At 30.4% G+C, this 25604-nt stretch overlaps 2 protein-coding genes across 7 annotated transcripts in view; both read left to right on the forward strand.

The window, feature by feature from the left end:
* LOC139514487 (general transcription factor 3C polypeptide 1-like) overlaps positions 1-25604 on the forward strand; it is a 227791-nt gene that overhangs the window by 154588 nt on the left and 47599 nt on the right. The window lies entirely within an intron of this gene.
* The window catches only part of LOC139514544 (FMRFamide receptor-like), a 136759-nt gene that overhangs the window by 96942 nt on the left and 14213 nt on the right, over positions 1-25604 (forward strand). For 4 of the 6 annotated variants that reach the window (XM_071303919.1, XM_071303952.1, XM_071303927.1 and 1 more), the window contains one exon: positions 713-807. The gene's annotated coding sequence lies outside the window, so the exon portion shown is untranslated. Of the gene's footprint in view, positions 1-712; positions 808-8452; positions 8547-10130; positions 10386-25604 lie in introns of those variants that run through there. The other 2 variants (XM_071303934.1, XM_071303975.1) reach the window with 2 other exon arrangements.

The following is a 25604-nucleotide window of genomic DNA, read 5'->3' on the forward strand; positions in this document are numbered from 1 at the left end:
AATATGTGGGTCCGGTTATCAAATTGGTCCACATTGAGGTCTTAAGGGTCTAAAATTGAACATTATTTGATTTCATCAAAAATTGAATTCTTGGGGTTCTATGATATGCTGAATCTAACCATGTATTAATATTTTGGATATTAGACCATAATAGGTAAATGTCCAATCTAAAGTTTTTAAGTTTAAGTTCGTAGACCAAATTCATTCTGTGTCAGAAACATAATGTTGTGTCAACTATTTAATCACTATCCAAATTCAAAGCTGTATCAAGCTTAAATGTTGTGTCCATACTTGCCCCAACTGTTCAGGGTTCGACCTCTGTGGTCGTATAAAGCTGCACCCTGCGGAACATCTTGTTATCACTGAGATAAATGCACATTTTATACTTATTATTAAACTTTCTAATTTTGATAACTTGTAAGTCAATGAACTACAGTCATCTGGTCATAACATTTCATTTATCTACTGTCTCTTACAGTGTACTGTAGTGCTCCATTTTCTAGACATGCAACCGATTAGATTGATCAATTTTTTCAAAAGATTTTTTGACTAATATATAACTCTCAGATTTGGTAAGATTTTTTATCAGTGTACAATTTATAGATTTTCATATTTTTGTGTCACTTTGTGTCAATTCGTGTACATTTTGCAGGATTTAAATACAAATAATTTTAAAAGATTAGGAAGTCATCAATTTTTACTATATTTTCAGATCTATTAACGTGATCAAGAGGTTTATGTGAAAACTAAGAAGAAAAGTGCAACCCGAAAATCTTCAGCGAAAAATTGAGGGACAATTTCACAAAGGTATGTGCAGTATGAATGCATCAAAATAACTGATCCAATCACAATCTTGTATTTTTAAGGGAGCACATCTTCTTCAATTTTTTTTTTATTCAATCCAGTGTTAGGAAAAGCTGTTTTGAAAGTGTTTGTTGCTCTTTAACATGTCTACTTTTTTGGTGGATTTTATAATTAAGAGCATCTAGGTCCTCAGATTCAAGGATACTTAAAAAGCCTGAAAATTGAAGTCAGGAGCCTGTAATTCAAAAGTTGTGTGTCATGTGGTCTCTTGTGGAGTCAGTCATACCACATCTTCTTGATTTTGCGTGTGTACACTCTTGATATTATAAAAAGTAGATAAGTCAGAAAATTAGTATTTAATACTTGCAAAAATATTATTCCTATAGGTATAAATCTTACATTTGAATGTATGATATGTTCTTCTTTTGCTATGTTTTAAGTTAAGTAACAGATTTCTTGTATAGTCTCTATCAGTCACATGTTGTTTTTTTTGCTTGTATTTGGGGAAAGACAAACATAATGAATATAGGTTATTGTCCTCCATGCCATATCTGTTCATGCTGTCTCATACCAAAAAAATGCAATAACTGTTTGACATCAAAGGAAATATAACATTAAAGCAAAGATTATTTGAGTGTGAGAAATATGCAAGATATTGCATAAAACATTAAGAAAATTATGTTGGCAGATAGTATTTATGGAACAAGATAAGTTTTTATGGCATGGCTATCAAAAGGTGTTAAACTAATGGCTTGTAGCATGTAGAGAAGAATTGTTTTTGTAAAATTATCATTATGAATGATGATTATTATTGTTGTATCTTAAAAAAAGTTTTTTCATGATATACTGATATGTTGGTGTTGTAAGAATTGAATGAGGTAACACACTGTGAGTCAATATGTGTCATTTCAGCAAAGGATGTATGTTTCATTTTGAAAACTTGCTGAAAAAAAGCTTGCTAAATAAAAGACATTCTACAGGTAATTTTTTTTTTTAGTTGAAAGTTTAACATTTCATGAAAAATCTGAAATTTTGTTCAAGTAAAAATGTACACTCTGTGGAAGTAATTAACTCCTGGGGTTGAGATCTTGTAATTGTGTCTACAATTTTTATATTGTTGGTATATTTTTGGTCTCTGGTTGAGATTGTTCCTTAAAGGTTGCATGATTTATGTTTTTCTTTAATTTCTTGAAATATATGAATCAATGACATTAGTAGAATAAAGCTGAAAATGGAAACGGGGAACGTGTGAAAGAGACAACAACCAACCAAAGAGCAGAAAACAGCCTAAGGTCACCAATGGGTCTTCAACACAGAAAACCCTACATCAGGAGGCAGCTTCAGCTGATTTCTGCTTGACAGTTCGTCTTATCATTCATTTGTTTCTAGATAATTATATGATGCAAATAAGGTTATTTTCTGATAAATAAGAAATTATTATACAATATCATTGGAGCAGAGAATTCTATTATAGTTTCTTGTCCCAGGGCACATTGGCTTGAATTGTGTAATTCAATCAAAAAGAAAAATCTCGGCATCTTATATCAATATTAATCAGGAGTTGCTTTCTGAATCTCCATCAAATATCTCCTGTTTGTTTGCATGGACAAAATGAAATCTATAAGTCATTATACAAAGAATTATGTCATCAATTACCAATCTCACAACTTATGTATTGTTAAGGTGTGTTTGATTTCTCATCTATATTTATGTCACAACCAGTAGATCAGTCAGGATTGTACTTCGTCAAAATTTTCTCCCCATTACGCCAGTTAATTTTCACAATCGTAGAAATGGAAGCCATTGTAGGGATGACGCGCTGCCAATTTTGCTCTTGAAAACCGATATATTTATCCGCATAGCACCATCACGATCCTTATATGTCAGTTGTTTTTTAAAAGATAAATATATCTATTAGCTTATGAGCATCAGTTAATGATCTTGTCTGCATTGATTCAACTTAAAAGTATTGTCTAATCGGTTGTCAGGTGGAATTTTTGAAAATTCAAAAATATTTAAAAAAAATTCTAATTAAATATTTCGTGGAAGGGCAGACTAGATTTTTTTAGTGGTTGAAGACTATAAACCTTACTTTAAATACCACACACAAAAAAAAAATTTGAAAGACTGTCGTCAAGTATTTTTTATAAAAAAGTAGCTATTCGAACACACCTACTCTGTTTTTATGAATCATTAGATAGGTATTTCACTTGACCCATATATTTCATCTTTTAGTACTGTGATTTTTTAATGTTATAAAGTCAACCTGTAGCTTTAATATATAAAAATGATAGATCTGAAGCGAGATGATGTATCAAATATTCTTGCTTTGTACGTTTTCAAGACAAAATATTCAACTCAGACATGCCCTAACATAAAAAGGTGCACTTGATTTTCTCTTTTCCATACAAATGTTATCCATTTTTTAGAATTTTTTCTTTAATCACATAATGGAAGGGCAGACATGAAAATAACTGAACTAATAGATTGATATGTTCTCCGTCTGTGGTAATTTTTTCAAAAAAATTGGAGGTTATGCATTTTCTACATCCAACTTGATAGATACCCATGTCGTCGACTTGATATCTAATTGTTCTGCTTAACTAAATTACTATTTAATAGATAAATTGAAACCTTATGCAAATGGTGTTTTTAAAATAGAACACTTCGTTATTGAGAAGAAAATTGTCATTTTTTTTGTTTCTATTAACTTTCAAATTTTTTGTAACTATAGTAAACATTACAGTAAGCATTTATCACCTTCTCTAACAAAGAGCTTTGATTCTTTTGTTCTGTTTCAACCGGGTTTCCGCCTGAGATTGTTAAGATGATTTATAAATAGCTATTTCTTTGAGGACAGAAATGTCAATCAATCTCACACTCTGTTATATATAAGTTAATTAGAAATTAAACATTCAAAGGAAGGCAGTTAAAATCACAGCTTTTTCAATTTAATTCTGGAATTGATTTAAGTGTTTTGAGATAACTGAATATGTTTAATGCTTCAAACAAAACAAAAAAGGAAAGAAAAAAATTTATGATGTATGAAGAATACATCATGCATTTATTTTCACATTAAATGCAGTCTGATATCAGTGTAGTCAAATATATCAGTGTTTTAACAACTATAAAATCAGTAGAAAATATATACATCATCATTCCAATATTATAAGATTTATTTTTATACCTTTCTTGTTATCTTTTAAGTGTAGTGATTTAAAAAAAAAATTGCAACTGAGTTTTAATAAAGGGTTCATCGGTCAGATTATAAAAAAAGATTGAGACTGCAAATGTACAACTTTCCTTAATTAATGTGATACCTGAAGAAAGAAAAAATACCTTCACCTCAAAGTCTGTTATCATAATATTAGATATTGATAATGAGTAGAAAATTCCTTTCAAATTTCAAAGTTTTGATTGTTACAATATTATAACATATCCAGTATATGTATTTTTTCTGCAGAAGCCATTTATTAAAAAGAATTTCAGATGAAGGCTTTTTGTGTTCTGTAGATAACCGACAAGTCTGAACTATTGTAGTATACTATGGACAAATAAGGAAAACTTTACCCTTGATTTAGTTTAAAAAGACTAAAATTTCTACCTTGAATTATAAGAGCTAGGTTTGAAAAGGCTTTTACTTTAGCTCAGAAAATTTGAAAATTTTACAGACTTACGAATCAGTGGATTAAATAACGATGGTATTGGTAAAATTTGTTTTCCTCTAGGGCCTTTTTTCACAAATGTTCATCTTGTCTAATAGTACAATCTATATTTAAAACAGACTTTATACTTGATGGACAGTTCAAGTATAGTGCACATTTTTGATAAGTTTATTTGATAAGTATGATACCTTACCCATCAATATTTGATAAAGAGATAAGTCAGGATTTGATAAACTTTCTATTATTATAATGTGTTGATAGAAATAGAAAATGTACAGAAATTGATGAGTTAAAAATACAAAAGCATCTGTTTTTATTATAGATGTATAAACAAAATTAAAGAAAAAAAGGATACAGATGAAAACAATGTATATTTAATTGAGTAAATAAATGTATTGGGTTTTTTGATAAGATTACCTTGAAGATAATGATGAATTTGATAATCTGTAAAAATGTTGCATTGATTGGTGCTTGCTAAATATTCAGTTGTAAATAATGTTGCACTGACACCTTGGTTTTGTCTTGCTTGCATCAAAGAATGGGAAACATTGGTTGAGTTGGTCCAGCAACAAGGGCATGGCTTAATTTCATGTAAGTTTGATATTGATGAAGGCAGAAAGCAACCAATATTTTGTTTCTATACAGTTATGGCATTGTTGATTTTATATTACAATCAGCAACAACAAAGGAGTAGGTCTCAAATTTCAGGTTCATCTGACGAAAGATTTTGACCACTTTTTAAACACTTAAGTGTCTATTTTATTTGATTCAATTAGTTTATGTGAAAGTTTTTAACTGATTGTGCCATTTAAAACGATCCGATTCAAGCTCAAATATGAAAAATCTACCAAATATGCCAAAAAATGTCACTTTTCACATGGTTTTTGTCAAAAATGAAAGTGGCCGCATCCGTGTTCATTCTCAACCTTTACATATGTTACGTATTATCATAAAATACAACTTACATTTTAATATTAAGAATGAACACGAATGCGGCCACTTTCGTTTTAAACGAAAACCGTCTAAAATTTAACTAAAATGCTAGAATTGTGAAGATTTCAGTGATTTAGCATGACTTAATGGTGCTAGTACCCGATATATGGGCATTGTATTGTCAAAAACAGTCCATATTTATGTAAAAGAAGCATTCTGCTGTTAAATTAATAAATAAAAGTTTACATTTTAACAATTTTGTAAAACTGCTATATTTTGGGGCCAAAAAGAGGTCTTACCAGACCTACTCCTTTAGCAGTGAGAGGTTTCAGCTTTACTCTGATGTTTCCTTTGCTCATGCTTGAGTCATATGTTTTGTTTTATAACAAAAAAAAAGAAATGATTTTGAAAACAAAATTAAATTCAAGCCTTAAAATAAGCTATAAAAGTACATGTGAACTTTAAGTTTGTCAGTACATTTTGGGTGTTATGAGACCATTTGCTTTTATTTTTTATTTTATCTTTTATTTTATAAGTAATCTGATATTAGTGCATGCCCATTTAACTTCACAGTTTACAATAATCTTTGATCAAAGTGGTATATCTTTTTTAAATTTTCATCAAGTTTTCATATTTTTGATCTGGCTTGAAAATATCATCCTGTTATATATTTGCTTCATTAGCTGAACCTAAATACCAAATAAAAGTGATTTTCTAAGTAAAAGTTTATACCTTAATGAAGATGTGAAGAAATTCTAATTATGATTTATTGATAGATTATAGTATTTACTTTTAGTTCTGTTCCCAATACGGATATTAAACCTTTTCAATCAGTAAACAAAAATTGTAATGATAGCTCTAAATAGAACATTGTATGTATGCTTCTAGAATCACTGGTTTTATACCAATTAGTTTTTCCCAATACCTCTTGTATCAGTATGTTTTTCTCATTATTATTTAATGCACTGGAGATTCGTTTTGCACCAGTTGAAACCAACAGTAGTGTTTTCTAGTTCTGAAATAATTAGCTGTAATGATAATGATTCAGTCCATTTCTGTTTCCCCTCGCTACAAGGGAGGCTTAGGTTTTCAGTGTTAAGGCTAAATTAAGTGTAAACAGTATTTTTCAAACAAATTGATCTCTTTTGACTAGAAAAATCATATCAACTTAAGCTAAAAGCTATTTTAATGCTCTCTCGCTCGGCATTATGGGAGATGTTTTCTTGTTTGATACAATCGATTGGTACTTGGCAAAGAAGGTGAAGAAAATGGAAAAAGAACAATACCTTGATCCTTTATAAAAATATTTAAAAACGCTGACTCAAGTCAATTTCTCAGAAATTTCTTATATTTTGTTAAAATGATGAGTTAAATTATGTCTTTCAGAAGCCATAAAAATTTGAAGCGAAATTCCACAAACCTTTTTCATAAAATGATACAGATCATACAATATTGGCAAGTCAAGAAAAAAAGAATTTTTGGTTTGTTCAATAATCTTGCCTATTTTTAAACCAAAATAATATATATCTCCAAAAATAAACAGTAAATTAAAATGATGGCTTCATGCTTGGTTATAACTGTGGAACTTTGTGAATCTCAGTCTGATTCTTTTTCTAGAAATTTGACACAAGTTGGTAAATTTGATTTATAATGTCTGCATTGTGAAGATAATGGGCTAGGCATTTTCCTGTCAGTATTTCCTTAAATGGATTTTAATTTGATTCCAGTTTGGCTTTTCTGAAAGATTTGAAACTGAATATCGGTAAAATTTGTGTAAATTGTCCGATTTATTGTCATCTGAATCTCTTCAATTAAGTCTTTTTCTTCCTGTTGACTCAAATGGTCCTGAAGAGTTGTGGTTTTTTTGCCAGAAGATTAATGACTTTGCTCTGTTATTGGAATCCAGTTTTCATCATTACAAGTAAATACCATTTTATCCGTCTGTTGACTTATTAGGACAAAATTGAAATTGTTTTGTTATGTAGTTTTCAGAATTCAAATTACAGATAATTTGTCTGAGAATTTCTTGAGGAAACAAATGGTGTTTTTTTCCCATTTTATTATGTCAATGCTAAATTCTTTCTTCGTCTTAAAACTTGTACAGGAATTGAATGTTTATTCAAAAATATGAAGTTTAAAGAAATAAATGTTTTTGTTAAACTAAAGTTTGAGTTGAAGTGTTATATTAAGGATGTGGTGTAGCAGTTTAAAATATTTAAAAAAAAAAAAGTATTCCAATAAATTTATTGTCATTATTTTTAAAATAATGGATAGATTTTGCTGTTCATAGTAAAAATAATCATCAATTCAAGATTAAAAAAATACTTATGTTACTGAAAAGTAAGCTCAATTTGTGCCTTAAAAGACCTTTAAAAAATTGCAGAACGCCTTTGACAAATACAAATTTTTGGTTGTTTATAGTTAAGTTTTAAGAATAGATGTAGGTTATACATCAACAAGGAAGCCACTCTTGGTGTACAAAATCTTTAAGGCATCATACAGTTTCAACAATAGACCAGTGTCTTTACAATATGTTAAGCTCTAAATCATTCCTTCTCAGAGGTTATTACATTTAGTCTGTCTATATGAACATTTTGTCTAAATATATTATAGGTTTTATTATTATATACAAAATACAGCCTGTTTTGACAGATATTTTTTATTTTAACTTATTGTAACAATGGTGCTGTAAATCAGTTTGTTTCGGTTGTAAATGTCTTTAGAAGTGTGTAAAGTTTTAAGATTGATTTGACCGTTTACATGATACGGAAAAGTCACTCTAAGTTGGTGAAATATTTAACCTACTAAAGCATTGACCTTTTACCTGATCATTTGTATCATTTAGATATTTTCCAAAATGTCTTCTGCCTTTCATACAATTTTGTTACTTCAAAATTTGCGTATAAATGCACTCTTAAGTTACCGTAGCAAAAATAACAATTGCTTCTTAAGAAATTTTAGTGCAGTAGCTTTTCTCATTGGGTGATTAAAGGTGCCAAGTTAAGCTTTGATATATATATGAATAATTTTGGTATTTTATTTTTCATAAGGAGATCGATCAAATATAGGAAAATCTGGTTTGATGTCTCTTTGACAGCCTCTTGTTCAACACTGTCACAGAGTTTGCTGAGAATTAATCTGAAGGTAACCAAAGTTGCAATTGTATATGTATCCTGGTCATTTTAGTGATCAGAAGATCTTTCATCATATTCAAAAGTACTGATCATCAGTGTCATTGATGTAAATGTTGACTGCGTGTTGATTTTGCTTGTGTTCATTACTTGTAAAATGGATGCAGATTAATTGAAAATTACCAAGTCATGACTTTTATGTTGTAAAGTTGGACCAAATCTAAGATACATTAGATGTAGGATTAAGCTAATTACAAAATGCCATCCTTAAAGCTGAGGGAAAGTCTTAAACATGATACTAAATAAAAGAATACATTTTCAGTCACGATATGAATAAATATTGTCACATAGTATACATTGCCTGATCCCTAATGAACTTGGTTTAAAAATTGAAAAAAATGTCTTAAGGGTAACGTAGTACTTCAAAACTAAGGCAAAAAATAATTAGTTGTAAATGGAACTGTAAAAGGTTCTCAGAGTATTAATTGAGTATTAATGAAACCTTAAATAATTAATGCAGTTAACATTTTTAGAATGTTAATTCATTGTACTGCTAGATAATTTCTGCGTAAGATCAGACCTTTATTTCAAAATCATTGTTTGTCATGTTTATTGTTCAATTTGAATGAATTTTTCATAAATGAATATCTTTGGTACATTATAGTACAATTAGGTCTAAATAGTTTTTTTTTATATAGGTGAATCAATGTTAAATTTGGTATTGTCTCTTTAGATATGGATATGTATTGAAATTTCCTGATATATTTTTGCCAAATAATTCAAAGTATATTCATTTTAAAACTATTCTTTTGAAATTTATTCTCTATAACTTATGGAAGAAAATCCATATACAACTCATTGGTACCAATTTCAGCAAACAAAAAAGAGTCGTCGCTCATGTGTAAAAAATCTGGAATAACCCCACCAAACATGCTTTTCAGTATTTAATGATTTGGGCATATATATGTAAAATTGCAATATGAATACAAAAATATAGATACTTGCGTAGTTAGATATTACAAAATTGTACCTTTTTCAACATAAAGTAACTGTGAATTCAAATGTAAATGTACAGTCTCATTTACTTCCTTTTACGTCTCACATTTGCTAAACAAAGAAACAGATTTCATGCCTAAATCCCTCCAGACCCACTTAGAAATGGTAATTATTGTGAGTTACATTGTATAGGGTTTTCAGAGAATCACAAGGCCAGTTTAATGATACCCAATATTACAGGGTCTGTTATGTAGATAACATGTCCGTCTGACCATGGAAGTCAATATAATACTCACATGGTCTGACATACTGTGGATTCATTTATTTTTCGTAGATACCAATTTTTGTGGATTGATGAAAACTTGCATATTCGTGGATTATTGATTTCGTGATTTTGGCATAGTCTGCATACTGTTCTGAAGACAATTTGTATTTCATTGAACATTTAAATTCGTGGTTTCCCTGTATCCACGAAATCACGAAAATTGGTATCCGACAAATATTAATGAATAAACAGTACTTCTAATAATTATAATCAATTATGAACTTGAAATCATTTGTTTGTTAGGTTTTTGGATTATGTCTATTTCAGAAATTCAACTTGAATGTTTCAAAACAAAAGTTTCAAAACATTTGTATCATGATGCCTCAGTACATAAGACCTTAGCCCCAAAGTATAATTTAAGTTTCAAATGATTTTATGTGTATCCTTGTTATTACCAACCATAAAACAGATCTTCTGTCTTTTATTTAGACCAACATTGCATGTTATGTTTGAAAAGAAAATAATACCATCTGTTGTCAATGATGTCATTGACCTTACAACAGAATATATCGGAACTGAAGAGATCATCAGGTATCCATTTCAAACAAACGTTAATGCTTTCTAATTAAGCTTTAAGATTTACAAGTTCCTGGATTATACTTTAAAACAGGATTTTTACCTTGACTCTCTGCTCAACTCCTGTTATCTTAGCAATTGAACAATATTAAGACAAATATTAAATGTTTGAATTATCAGTTTACAATTTAATTTAGAAATGATCTACTTGTTTGCACCTAGTTCAGATTTCATTGATGGATTTTACATTGGTGTAGTGAGACCACCATACTGTTATTATGTTCTGGCAGAGATTTTTTTCTGTAATGGATAGTTTTGTATCTGCAGGTGTTTAAAGATGGTCAATTAACACACCATTCACATCACAAAAACAGCTATTATTGCATCTTATTGCATTTTTTCTTTGACTTCTTTCTGCTTTCAGTTGTTAGCATCTGTTTTTGTTACAAATTACTTGAACTTTTCACCTAAATGAAAAAATCATTAAAACAGCTATATGTTCTATGGTAAGGAATATGGTATAAATTAAAATAGTATTTTAAGGGAATAGATATAGGAAGATGTGGTGTGAGTGCCAATGAGACAACTCTCCATCCAAATAACAATTTATAAAAGTAAACCATTATAGGTCAATATTATAATAGCAAATATTTTTAACAAGATAATGGTTTGCTTTTATACATTTCAACTTTAATCCGTTTTTGTTGCCCTTTCTATTGTAAGAAGAAGTTATGATGTTACCCATTCCAATCTCATTGCAGAAAAAAAATGAATTCTTTAAATATATCATGTATTTTGTTCTGAACATTTTCTTTAAAAAAAAAACTGCACTACTTTACTACTCACAGATGGTTTAAACTTAATATATCAAAAGAATATGGACAATTATGTCCTATTACATTTTAATGAAATCAATTTGACAATTAGGGCCAACATTTATAGTTATAATGATACTTGTGTATTGATCGTAGTATGCATGGCATGGTCCATTATAAAGTAGATGGTGAATATGTAAGGTACAGCAAAACCAGGTTGTTCAAAAGTGTAGTTCTAAGCACAAGTGTCAACTCTTCAAAACCTGTAGGAGATGTTACCTCTTGTTAAATATTCTACTGGGTTAATTTGTACAAGGCAATACTATTGAATTGGTGGACTTACTAATCAGACAGAAATTTTAGCCTCTTGCTCAAAATGAGCATCTAGTGCAATCCAATGGGTACAACAACATACGAAAATATCCAAGTTTGAAGTATACCTTATTGGTAAAAATATCAAAGTATAACACCATGTAATGCTTGTGTTTTCATGGGTATTAAAATGTATGTTTTAAAAAGTTGGTGTGTGTGGCAATCACGAAAAATTCTTTTTGATAAATTACTGACAGTAATTATTAAATTAGCTTCATACTATCTTAAGGATTTGATAAAATCTTCAGAAGAACAACATTTCAGGTAATATCTGTAATTAGTACCTACAGCTTTTCTGCAGTATGTTGCTATATGTTAATAAACTTATAATTAACCGTATGTATCAAGATTGAAGAGTCAGAATACCTGCTGACTCTTTTTTTTTCAGGATTCACCAATTAGTAGGAATAAATAAATCATAAGATAGAATGACTAAAGCTCATAATTTGTGAAATAATTATCTTCTTTTACTTTCATGTTGGTGGAACTTTTTATGTTGGGATTCTTGTTCTAATAAACAGTACGGGTTATTAGTAAGTGCATGAGTACTGATTTGTAAATAATTCTCCTGTGTTTACATCAGGAGACAAACCATTATAGGAGAAAAACATTATTGGAGAAAAAAAGTGACAATTTAATTAAAACAAAAAACTTCAGACTATACATCTTTCTATACATGGTATTAAAATCTTTCAAATATATAATTAAAAAAAATGTGTGTGTGTGTGGGGGTTATATTATACAATATATATACTGAAAAAGTGACAATATATAGGACTTTTAAATTGTTTAGACTGTACAATTTTCCCTAGAATAAGCAAACACAACATTTTTGAGGACAGCTCATCCAATAATTATGTTTCTTCAGAATATTTCTAATCACCTTTTTTCTAGTTTATTTATTGATTGTTTTTATACTAAGCTGCAAATGCTGGCTCACACCCAACAACAAGCTAAGGGCCCCAAAATAACTAGTGTAAAACCATACCTTTATGATATCCTATTACTTCATTGTAAAGCTCATTTCTACTCTCACAGACTTCTGTTTTTAACCAGATTTTTGTGACAAAAATGTCGGTTATTTATTTGGGGATGTACGGCAGGCGGTTGGGTGGCGGCAACCAAATGTTGACCGTGCATTTACTTATGAAACGTTTAACCAAAGCTTTTAAAAATTTTATATGTTGTTACTGACAACAAAATAAAGGTCACGTTCAATAATGACAATTTTGACTTTTACCGTTCAGGAGTTATGGTTCTTGAAAGATTGAACAATGGTGTTTCCAGTCATGTCCGTGCATTTACACATGAACTGTTCAATCAAAGCTTTCGAATTTTAATATGTTGTTACTGATGACAAAATGGAGGTCAAGTTCAATAATGTCGATTTTGACTTTTACCGTTCAGGAGTTATGGTTCTTGAAAGATCGAAAAATGGCGTTTCCATTCATGTTGTTGCATTAACTCATGAGCCATTCAACCTAAGCTTTTCAAATTTTAATATGTTGATACTGATGACAAAATGGAGGTCAACTTTGATATTGACGATTTTCACTTTCACTGTTCATCAGTTATGGTTCTTGTGATATTTCCAGGACACAAATAAATGTTAATAAATCCGGTGTGCTGTCGTTGTGACAGCCTCTTGTTGTGGAATTGAGTGGTTCTCATTGTCATAATTAACCACATCTTTTATTTATAGACACAGAAATAATTTTGTGATGATATGCCTGTCTGGATCAATATTGTCCTCAGGGGAAGATTATTATCTTAAAACTGGTCAATCCATATTACGGCACTCACTTGTAAAAGCCTTAATTAGCAGATAATCATCTTAGTAACCACCCTCACCTATTAATTCCTTAATTGCATATGACCATTTTAGATACAACCTTCACCTGTAACTCCGTTTTAAGCACATGATCATCTTAGTTGCCACCCTCACCTGTAAACTACATGATTAGCACAGGATCATCTTAGTTGCCACCCTCACCTGTAAACTACATGATAAGCACATGATCATCTTAGTTGCCACCCTCACCTGTAAACTACATGATAAGCACAGGATCATCTTAGTTGCCACCTAGTTACCTGTAAACTACATGATTAGCACATGCTCGTCTTAGTAATTTCCACCCTCACCTGTAAACTCCTTAATTAATACATGCTAATCTGAAGCACATGATTTTCTTAGTTGCCACACTCACCTGTAAACTCCTTAATTAACACAAGCTAATCTGAAGCACATGATTCTTAGTTGCCACCCTCACCTGTAAACTCCTTAATTAACACATGCTAATCTGAAGCACATGATTTTCTTAGTTGCCAGCCTCACCTGTAAACTCCTTAATTAGCACAAGCTAATCTGAAGCACATGATTTTCTTAGTTGCCACCCTCACCTGTAAACTCCTTAATTAACACAAGCTAATCTGAAGCACATGATTCTTAGTTGCCACCCTCACCTGTAAACTCCTTAATTAACACAAGCTAATCTGAAGCACATGATTTTCTTAGTTGCCACGCTCACCTGTAAACTCCTTAATTAACACAAGCTAATCTGAAGTACATGATTTTCTTACTTGCCACCCTCACCTGTAAACTCCTTAATTAACACATGCTAATCTGAAGCACATGATTTTTTTAGTTGCCATCCTCACCTGTAAACCCTATAATTAGCACATGAATCATCCACCTGCATGGATGTAAGTAATATCATACAAAGTTTTCCTCTACTATCATTAATGGATTTCTCAACAGAAATGAAAGTTTAAGACTGCAACATGTGATTTCCTACATAAAAAATGACATTTGCTACATTTTGATTGAGAATTCCTTGTTATGAAAGAAATTTGAAGCACCATTAAAAATGACATGTACTTTTCTTTGATGAAGTGCTCATTGTAAATGCTGACAGCCTTGGCATGATCATTCCAGATTGTTAGTGTGACTGCAGTGTTTGCTGACAAGCTATAGTAAATGCCATGTTCACATCTGCTTTATTGTGATCTATGATAATCACAGGTGATAGGCATATTTCATTTCTTGGGAATAGCTTGTACTTTCCATCAGCTGCATGAAAGATGCACAAGGTTCAAACTAAATCAAATGTTTACCAGTTGAAATATTGTTTTGCAATTTTCTTAGTTTATATATACTCTGTAGACTTTTTAGGGGAAAATAAAAGCAGCCTTAAAATCCTTGAGATATATTTGAGTTATTTTTAACAATGTTAAAAAGTCGTTTTGCCACATTCTTTTTTGTTCTGAAATGTACATTTCCAATTTACTTAAACTTAAATCCCCAACCTTAATATGTGCACTTGTTACAATTTTTTTACCATTGCCCTCAAATACCAAGATGTCCAAATCGGAGATCAATACTCAGGTACAGAATATGTCGCTGATTAACTTACTTGTGGTGGGTAAATACTCTGTTAAGATTGTTTCAAAAGCTATTTGGAAATTCTAAGGCTTTTATAATGTTTGAATCAGTTTATCAAAATGAATGTTGAAAAATCATTACATAGAAAATAATGACATACATTAACATGACGTAAATGTAATTAGCGCATAATGGAAAGCTTAAGTCCATAAAGTGGCTTAATGTTTGTGTGGTCATTCAAATATGGAAAATCATCTGTGCATTAATTTTTCACAATTATTGCTTGAAATAGATTCTACTATTATAATGCCAGAGAAAAGTTGAAACTGCATTAAAATCAAACAAATCTGTTGTCTGTTGAAAAGACAGGATTCTTATCATAAACCAGAATAATTGCCAGAAAGGTTTTGTGTTAACTGACAAATTGTATTGTAAATCTGTGAAAGAAATGTTTCAATTAATAAAAGTGTTGATCATAAAGCTGTTGGTATGCCATTTGTGCATTAAAAAAAACTTTTCAATCTGACAAAAATAGTGTAGAAAGCTGTTACTACATGCTTGTTAACTAACTATGTAGTGAGTAATGACCAATGTTCACCTGGAACTTATTTTTTGACTCATTGCAAAAAATATAATGAAACAAATCAGGTACACCTTCCTATATATGTTAAAATTTTTGCAAGAATCATGATACCAATAAACATAGTATCTATTTACTACAAAGTCATGCTAACTTTAAAGAAATGATTGTTTGTAGATTAGTTCTATGTTTACTTCTATGTTCTTACTTATTCAACAAATGAACAAATCTTAATAGACTGAACACCAGAAATTATCAAAAGTACAACACTAGATTACAAGGGATTAACCAACAACAGTTGTTATGATTGGGTTTTTGCAAAATTCTCAGAATCTAATTGCTGTGACATGCGAAAAATTAGTGTTAAGTGCTTTGGCTCAGACTGACATTTTAAGTCAATCTGCCTTAGAGGCTAATGATGTCACTATCTTTTTATGCTGTAATGTTATAGCCTAAGAATTCCTTATATAGAGATGACAAAAATAAAAACACATTAATTTCTAATTAACCCACACTGAAGCAAAAATAGATTTTTTGACAGTAACTTATTTGTCACAGAAGAACTTGGGCATTAACTAGTAAAGCGACTTATGTCCCAAAATGTTTTTAATAAATGATAAAAGCTATAATGATGTTAAATTTGATATTCATTATGTTCTGACACTTGTGGTACCAAGCAAATACAAAACAGCTACAACAAGTCTTTTGTTACGACTTAATCTTTATATAAGCCAGAGTATAGATTATAACCATTATTTAGTGATTTGGACTTTGTATAAACATATGGAAAAATTTGTTAAAAGTATCTTCCTTAACATTGTGCCAGTTTAAACAAAAATCCTTCTGGGACTACTTGTGGGGAGCAGTATGGCCATCAAGTACTCACTCAGCTCAGCTCATTTTTTCCTAATCATTGCTCTAGATTTTTTAGAGACATGTATAAGTATGAACCTATCAGAATTAATTTTCAGGGAAAAATATTATGCATCAAATATAGACAATTAATTAAAAATTGTATTTGATGAGAAGACTGATATTGTGGGTTATTTGATTGAAATGAATGAAAGTAAATAAGTTAATACATTAGGTTTGAATATTACTTAAGTTAAAAATAGTGTTTTGAATATTACTTAAGTTAAAAATAGTGTATCACTCTCTTAAAATAAAACTGACAGTGCCTTATCTTGCAACAGAACTTTGGCATGATATGTCTTGCTGATGGACACATACATTTCTATACAAATATTTGCTTTGTGATTGATATGGTTTGTAGAAACTAAGATCCCATCTCTTGTTTTGAAAATAGCACTTATCCTTGCTATGAAGATCAGTTAAACTTCAAATGACCACAAAAGTAATTTTGGCTAACCTTGCCAATTTGAATGATATATTTCTACTTAAATTTGCGCTGCACCTGGAATCCTGGATCCACAAAAATTAGCACCCCACAAAAAGTTATGAATCCACAATAAATCTATCTTTAAATCAATCAGTCTGTAAGCAAATAACTCCTGTATTTTCCTTCAATGTTCTAGATGTCAAATGTAAAAGAGCCTTAACTTACCAATCATCCTGTTAATGCTTAAAACATTTGCCACTGAACAGTGTGTTAATGCTTAAAACATTTGCCACTGAACAGTGAAGCAAGTTTGGTTGTTTTTATAAATGTCAATGAGACGTACAGCATAAGCTTTCCACTTCTGTAAATTCAGAAATTATTGCGAGGTTTTTATTAATGCGAATAATGCACTGGTGAATATCACAATAATAAAAACTTGTTATTGATCTTTATGCAGATTTGTTTATGGTGGCAATAATTAAACCCACAATTTAGTTCATTTGAGAAAATTTCTAAACTTACAGTATATATACAACTTTATTACAGACCTTGATCAGCCCTCTATAAAAAGCTTTCTTTAGACCAAAACCTACACAAATTCAATGGAGATATATCAGAAACAAACCACAGATTCTCATTACTTTCATAAGAATGGAACATTAACTAACTTGTTCAATACTTAAATCTATGACTTCCATTTTATGTGGTGCTTATAGTTGAGTAAAGATACACTTAAGAATATACAATTAAATTGCAACAGGAAAACTCACTTAATTCAACTATATCTAAGTTTTACTGATTCCTATAACTCAACAAAATATAAGCAACACTACACGATAAATACCATTCAAATGTTACATTATGCTCACAGTAATATGGAGAAAAAAAACCGAGTAAAATCACAAAAATACTGAACTCCAAGGAAAAACTCAAAACAGAAAGTCCTAATCAAATGGCAAAATCAAAAGCTCAAACACATCAAACAAATAGACAACAACTGTCATATTCCTGACTTAGTACAGGAATTTTCTTAAGTAGAGAATGGTGGATTAAACCTGGTTTTTACACCTAGCTAAACCTCTCACTTGTATGACAGAATCACCAAAAACCTTCTCATAGTAAATAAGCTGTTGATTATGAAATCATACCTTTATACACCTCAAGTTAAATTGTACATCTAAACATTTAAACAATTGGTAAATTTCACCCCCATGAACAGTTGAAGAAGAACCTCACTACATGATCCTGCTTATCTGAAATTTTTGCTTGCAAAGCTTGTAAAACATTGATCTGAAAATGATTAGAAGACAGTTTGTAATTAACAAATGAATTAAATTAATTACATGATTTAGCACCTGGTTGTAGGCAATTAACCTAAAGTAGAATTGTAATGTTTCACAACCACAAAACAAGACCTATCCTAAGGATGTTATTGACATTGAAGACCTTGTTATTGTTAATGAGGATTTTAAATAGGGTTGTTTTGGTTCTGTCTAATGAATTTCAGACTGGAGGTCCAAGTTAATTAGCTGAGAAAACAGCATACTGATGATCTAGATAAGAATTGTTGAAATGGCTTTAGATATCTTAACTTATTTGATCAATATTAAAAGCTGAAATATTATTTAATCTTATTTGAAAAAGTAAAGAATTCAGCTAAAATTTGCATTTATTTATTATTATTTTCATTGCAACAATGAATATTGAAGCTTCACCATAACTTGAAAGTTTGCATCTCCCCTATTTCATTAGGCTTCCTGACCTCCTAATTGATAGTTTATGAAGAAAAAAAATAGTATGAAAAAATATATTTATAGTAAATAGCCATCACTTTTTTAAAGAAGACCAAATGTATGCCAACAATCCTAACAACATCCATTCTAATTTTCAGAGAGAAAAAAAATCTTTTATCCTTTATGGATGCTGCACCTGGCAGTTTCTTAGAATGTTTGCCCTGGTTTCCAGCTGTCATTGTATAATGTAGGGCTGTCTTTGATTATCATCATGAGAAATTGACTGTTTCTAATATCAATTTCTCATGTCTTTTCATATCTGGTACAAAAAATTCTTTTCTTTCAAATAAAGACAACTGTTGTTATCTTTTACAAAAAAGATGCACTTTTGATCTAGACATTCAGATTATACTTATATTAAGTTTATGTTTCAAAGTACAACAAAGTCAAAATACTGACAGTAAATCAAGTAGCAACAGTGCTGTTTATTTTTGCTTTATTATTAATTAAATACACCAACTGTTCACCATAATACTTAAAGATAGAATAAAGGTTCCAGTTCATTTAGATTATAGGCCTTCAGTAATGACTTCTGTGTTATATGTCAAAATGAAACTTGCAGGTTGAGTACCAGTAACAGCAAGAAAATGAGCGTTTCTTGAATGTTCTATTATTAAATGCATATCCCTACAGCTTGTCTAGTAATGGTTCTATTCCATCTGTCTGTTCTTCTGTCCAAAAGACCTTTTTTGTTTTTGTTTAATTTTTCTTTGCTTCTATGAAAGGGAAGGATGTAATATTTGGTATCGAGCTTGATAATGATGAGTTGTAGCCTTTAAGTAAATGTAAAATGCAACCATTTCCTGTTTGCTGACAGTTTCACATTTCAAAACACTCATTGTACAAGGAAAATTCTTGTCAAACTTTCTTGCCTCCTTCCAGAGAAAGGTTATGATTTTGTATTTGTGGTAATACCACAAAAGTTCATTGTAAAAGAAAAAAACAAGTATTTTTATATAATGCCCTGAAAGTCAGTCAGATAGATTCAATCTTAACTGAATTGAATAATTACCTCTGATTTTATGTTTTTTTCCAGTTGATTTATCAAAATAAAGTGCAAGTGCATGCATATTTCATTGACAATTACATATATAAATGTTTGACCAGCTGTTGCCCACTAATCTTTTGGTAGAGCTTGATAACATCTTAATCATTATAAATAACAAAACATTATGATTTATTTTTATAATAGAAACATGTTTCAATAAACTTCACAGGAACATAACTGAAATCGGATTTTGATTCCTTTTTACATGTTCTGTGTAAAAATAGCTAGGGCGTTGAAACTTCAACATGCAATGTTTAGTGATGATGAAAATGTTTTGAAGTTAGGTAGAAGGCTGTCACCATTGGGTACAAATTTTCATGAATTACTGAATTGCTATATTATTCTAATGGCTGGATTGACCTTAATTAGAGTTAGCTTTTAAATCTAATGGTTTCAGGAAAAGAGTTCTGTGAACCAATTCCTGTTTAGTACACTTTCGATGACCATTTTACAGAAAAGACAATGCATTCATATAGCAAATTTTTTATCCCACACTTAGGGGCATTATGTTTTTAGATATGTTTGTCCGTTGTTTGTCCTACTGTCTGTTTGTCCGTTCATCGGTCCCTTCAGGTTAAAGTCTTTGTTTTAAGATAAGTTTTTTATGAAGTCCAATCAACTTGAAACTAATAGTACACATGTTCCCTATAATATGATCTAGTTTTAATGCCAAATTAGAGTTTTGATCCCAATTTCACACTCCACTGAACATTGAAATCGATTATTGTCCACTCCAGGTTAAAGTTTTTGGTCAAGGTAAGTTTTTGTTGAAGTCCAATCAACTTGACACTAATAGTACACATGTTCCCTGTGATATGTTTTTTCTATTATAATGCCAAATTAGAGTTTTGACCCAAATTTCACTGTCCACTGAACATAGAAAATGATACTAAGTGCCCGTGTAATGGTGCACACAAATGCTCTTTAGTTTTGTATATTTTACTAGGTAAGCGTTATAGGATTGTTGGAGCCTCTTGTTTATGTCAGTTCCCAAAATATCATTTTGATATTGATGATTTTATAAAAAGTTATCACAATACATGTATTGCAGACATTTACATATCTAAAACATCAATTTGACTTATTTTTGCAGTAATGCTTGCAACTTCCTTAGTGTTCATGCTGATTCTTTATGAAGATTATGTTTGACACTTCACTCTTGAATGAACATGCTTTAAAGGTGTTTTTACTACGACATTAATAGATGTTTTTTGTATAGTAATTTCAAAAGAATTCTATTTACCATCTCAATGAGTGAATGATGTTCATTAAAGACCAACCTTTTAGAAGAAGCATTTTTTTCTTCTTCAAATTGATGTTTTTTAAGCTTACAAAATGCTAACAAAAATTATTTAATGTGATAATTAATTGAACTATATTTTTTTTAAATACAGTAAACTTAATTTTTAAGAGGGATGCATCTATGCTCAGTAGTTTCTGGTTGTCTGACAATTAATTAATTGGTATTCCTACAGTATTCCTTGTAATTTTTAATTGGAATTTTCAGACTTTAATACCATCCTTTCTTGGTTGATAGATCTGGTATCATTTAATTTAATAGTGTCATGTCATGAACACTGCTGGTAGAATTTTAATATTTAATACAAGTAAGGAGGTAAGTAATTACAGAGGGCTCTGATTAGAACTAATGTACAACTGATCTATATCAATCTTAATTATATAACAGCATGAAGGATTATAAATTGTGAACCAATTATCAGAGTATTGTAGATTTTTAGGTAGAGAACATTTACATCCAAACTATCATTTAACAAAATTACTTTTTCAAACTGAAATTTTACAAAAAAAACATCAGGAAAGGAAAAAAACAGACAATACTATGGCCAACAAGAAAAAGGTTGGAAAAAACCCCAAACACATCACAGAAAACTGAAGGTTGAGGAATGTCACATTTCCCTCCCTAAAAAAAAACAGGTTTGAAGTCAAGTGCTCAAGAACAAAATCACATTTCCTGCTCTACATGTGGCACCCATTGTGTTTATATGACACTACATTATCATACACTGTGTTCTGATCACGCTACATTATCTAAATCTGTGTTCTGATCATACAACATTATCAAAAACTGTTCTGATCACATAACATTATTATAAACTGTTTCAATCACACATCATTATTATAAACTGTTCAGACCAAACAACATTATCATAGACTGAGTTGTGATCACACTACCCTATCACAAATTGTGTTCTGATCACACAGCATTATCTTAAACTGTGTTCTGATCACACAACATTATCATAAACTGTGTTCTGATCACACAACACTATCATTAACCGTGTTCTGACCTCACAATATTACTATAAACTGTTCTGTTCACACAGCACTTACATAAACTGTGTTCTGACTACAATACATTATCATCAACTGTGTTCTGACTACAATACATTATCATCAACAGTGTTCTGACTACAATACATTATCATAAACTGTGTTCTGACTACAATACATTATCATCAACAGTGTTCTGACTACAATACATTATCATAAACTGTGTTCTGACTACAATACATTATCATCAACAGTGTTCTGACTACAATACATTATCATAAACTGTGTTCTGACTACAATACATTATCATCAACAGTGTTCTGACTACAATACATTATCATAAACTGTGTTCTGACTACAATACATTATCATCAACAGTGTTCTGACTACAATACATTATCATAAACTGTGTTCTGACTACAATACATTATCATAAACTGTGTTCTGACCACACAATATTTACATAAACTGTGTTCTGACTACAATACATTATCATCAACAGTGTTCTGACTACAATACATTATCATAAACTGTGTTCTGACCACACAATATTTACATAAACTGTGTTCTGATCACACAACATTATCATTTCTCTGTTCTGCCCACATTACACTATCAAACACTGTATTGTTATCATACTACCCTATCATAACCTGTGTTCTGACTACAATACATTATCATAAACTGTGTTTTGACTACAATACATTATCATAAACTGTGTTTTGACTACAATACATTATCATAAACTGTGTTCTGACTACAATACATTATCATAAACTGTGTTCTGACTACAATACATTATCATAAACTGTGTTTTGACTACAATACATTATCATAAACTGTGTTTTGACTACAATACATTATCATAAACTGTGTTCTGACTACAATACATTATCATAAACTGTGTTCTGACCACACAATATTTACATAAACTGTGTTCACATCATTATCATAAATATATACAGTGTTCTGACCTCACACCACATAATCTTCAGATTTTTCCTGATCAAATCACAAAAGCATGAGTTGTGTTTTGACCACACAACACTTATTTTAAACTCTTTCCATCACACAACATTATCATTTCTCTGTTCTGCCCACATAACACTATCAAACACTGTATTGTGATCACACTACCCTATCATAAACTGTGTTTTGACTACAATACATTATTATAAACTGTGTTCTTACTACAATACATCATCCTAAACTGTGTTCTGACTACAATACATTATCATAAACTGTGTTCTGATCACATATCATTATCATAATTCTATTCTGATTACACAACACTATCAAACACTGTGTTCTGATCACTCAACATTATCATAAACTGTGTTCTGACCTCACAATAGTATTATTAACGTTTCTGATCACACAACATTTACATAAACTGTGTTACGATCGCACAACATTATCATTTCTCTGTTGTGACCACACAACACTATCAAACACTGTGTTATGATCACACTACACTATCATAATTTTTTATTGTTCTGTTCACAACATTATCATAAACATATACAAGGATCTGATCTCACACCATAGTAATTCATCATATAAAAACATATGAAAAGTTCCAACTAATTCATGGGTCTTGCTCACTATACTTTGATAATGTTCCAAAAATGAAATAATAATGGTTATGTGTTTTAACAGTACTAGGAATCAGACTTTATTTTTATGACACTGAAAGGTGTTGAATTATTTTTTGGCATCAATTGCATTAATTGTGTTCTCAACAAAAAGTACAACTTAAAATTTTATAACATAAGTATTATGCAACTTTGACTTTATAAGTGATTTTAATCAGACCTAAAACCATCTGTTATCAGAATAACAAAATACTTAGTTTTTTGATTGAAACTTTCTGAAGGAAATAAAGCTATAAAAAGGCATATGCTTTGAAAGTTGTTTACCTTTAAAATTTTGTCTATTTTGATGGTGAATATTTTGCATAATTGATTTGTTTCCTAATATTTGTCAGTTATTGCATATTTCTACGGATGCACAGTGAAACCATAGAAATTAGCATACCAAATACAAAGGATATTCTATTTTTGTCAGGTATTTTGAATTCATACCAGTATTACAAATCAATTCATATCTATTGATACAGTTCATATATAATTACACTATCCAGACTATTCAGATCTAACAGGATAAAAAATATTTCAAGAATAATCTTAGTTCCAGATCCCAAAACAATTAGGTTGAATCTGTTTTTATGCCCCATTTATGGGCATTATGTTTTCTGGTCTTTCCGTCCGTTCCTCCGTCCGTCTGTTCGTCCCATTACAGGTCAAAGTTTATGGTCAAGGTAGTTTTTGATGAAGTTAAAGTCCAATCAATTTGAAACTTAGTAAACATGTTCCCTATGATATGATCTTTCTAATTTTAATGCCAAATTAGATGAAGTTGAAGTCCAATCAATTTGAAACTTAGTAAACATGTTCCCTATGATATGATCTTTCTAATTTTAATGCCAAATTAGAGATTTTATCCCATTTTCATGGTCCACTGAACATAGAAAATGATAGTGCAGATGGGGCATCCGTGTACTTGGGACACATTCTTGTTTTCTGATGATTTATAGATATATATAATGATCTGCAAAAAAAAATGTGTTCTTTCTATATCTGGTCAAGCTTCATGTTTTTTCTGTCTCACTTTCTACATAACACAATTTGCAGAATGAAAGACATAGGGATTACTATCTGACAGTGGCAGCATAAACTATTTGAGTTAAGCTTTTTACGTTCCATTTATAGGTATTATGTTTTCTGGTCTGTGCCTTCATCTGTCTGTCCCGCTTTAGGTTAAAGTTTTTGGTCGAAGTCCAATCAACTTGAAACTGAGTATACATGTTCCTAATGATATGATCTTTCTAATTTTAATGCCAAATTAAGAGTTTTTACCCTATTTTAACGGTCCACTGAACATAGAAAATGATAATGTGGATGGGGCATCCGTGTACTAGGGACACATTCTTGTTATTCTTGAACTTATTTCAAGGTTCAATGACTTCCTTAAAACAAAGTATTTTTTGTTAAATTAATTTCTCACTTTTAAAATATGTGTAATAGGATAACTATATTTGGTGTTTTCGGTTCCTTGTGAAGTCTACATATCCTGGAGATGTGGTTCACCTGACCTTGAGCTCATTTCATGAATTTGAGAGATCAAGATGTAACTTGATTAGTCCATTCCTCAGATACTCCACATAATAGGTCAATTATATGTGGTGTATGGAATGATTGAAAGGGTAAATCTGACCTTGACCTCATTTTCATGGTTCATTGGTCAATGTTAAGTTTTTGTGTTTTGGTCTGATTTTTTGTGCTCGAAGCAATAGATCAACTTTATTTGTTGTATTGAATGATTGTTAGGTGTACATGATGATCATGCTGATTATCATTTGACCTAGACCTCATTTTCATGGTTTATTGGTCAATTGCTTTTCTGTTTATGATTTAAAATAACATATAGTTCAAAAAGCCATATTCTAAAATCCTATAATAGCTTGTTATTTTTTCATAGTTTTAAAAGAATAGAAAGTGACAATGTTAAATTTATAAAAAGTTTAGTGAGATTAATATCCCGCCAACTTTTC

Source organism: Mytilus edulis, chromosome 1 (assembly GCF_963676685.1).
Source record: "Mytilus edulis chromosome 1, xbMytEdul2.2, whole genome shotgun sequence".
NCBI lineage: Eukaryota > Metazoa > Mollusca > Bivalvia > Mytilida > Mytilidae > Mytilus > Mytilus edulis.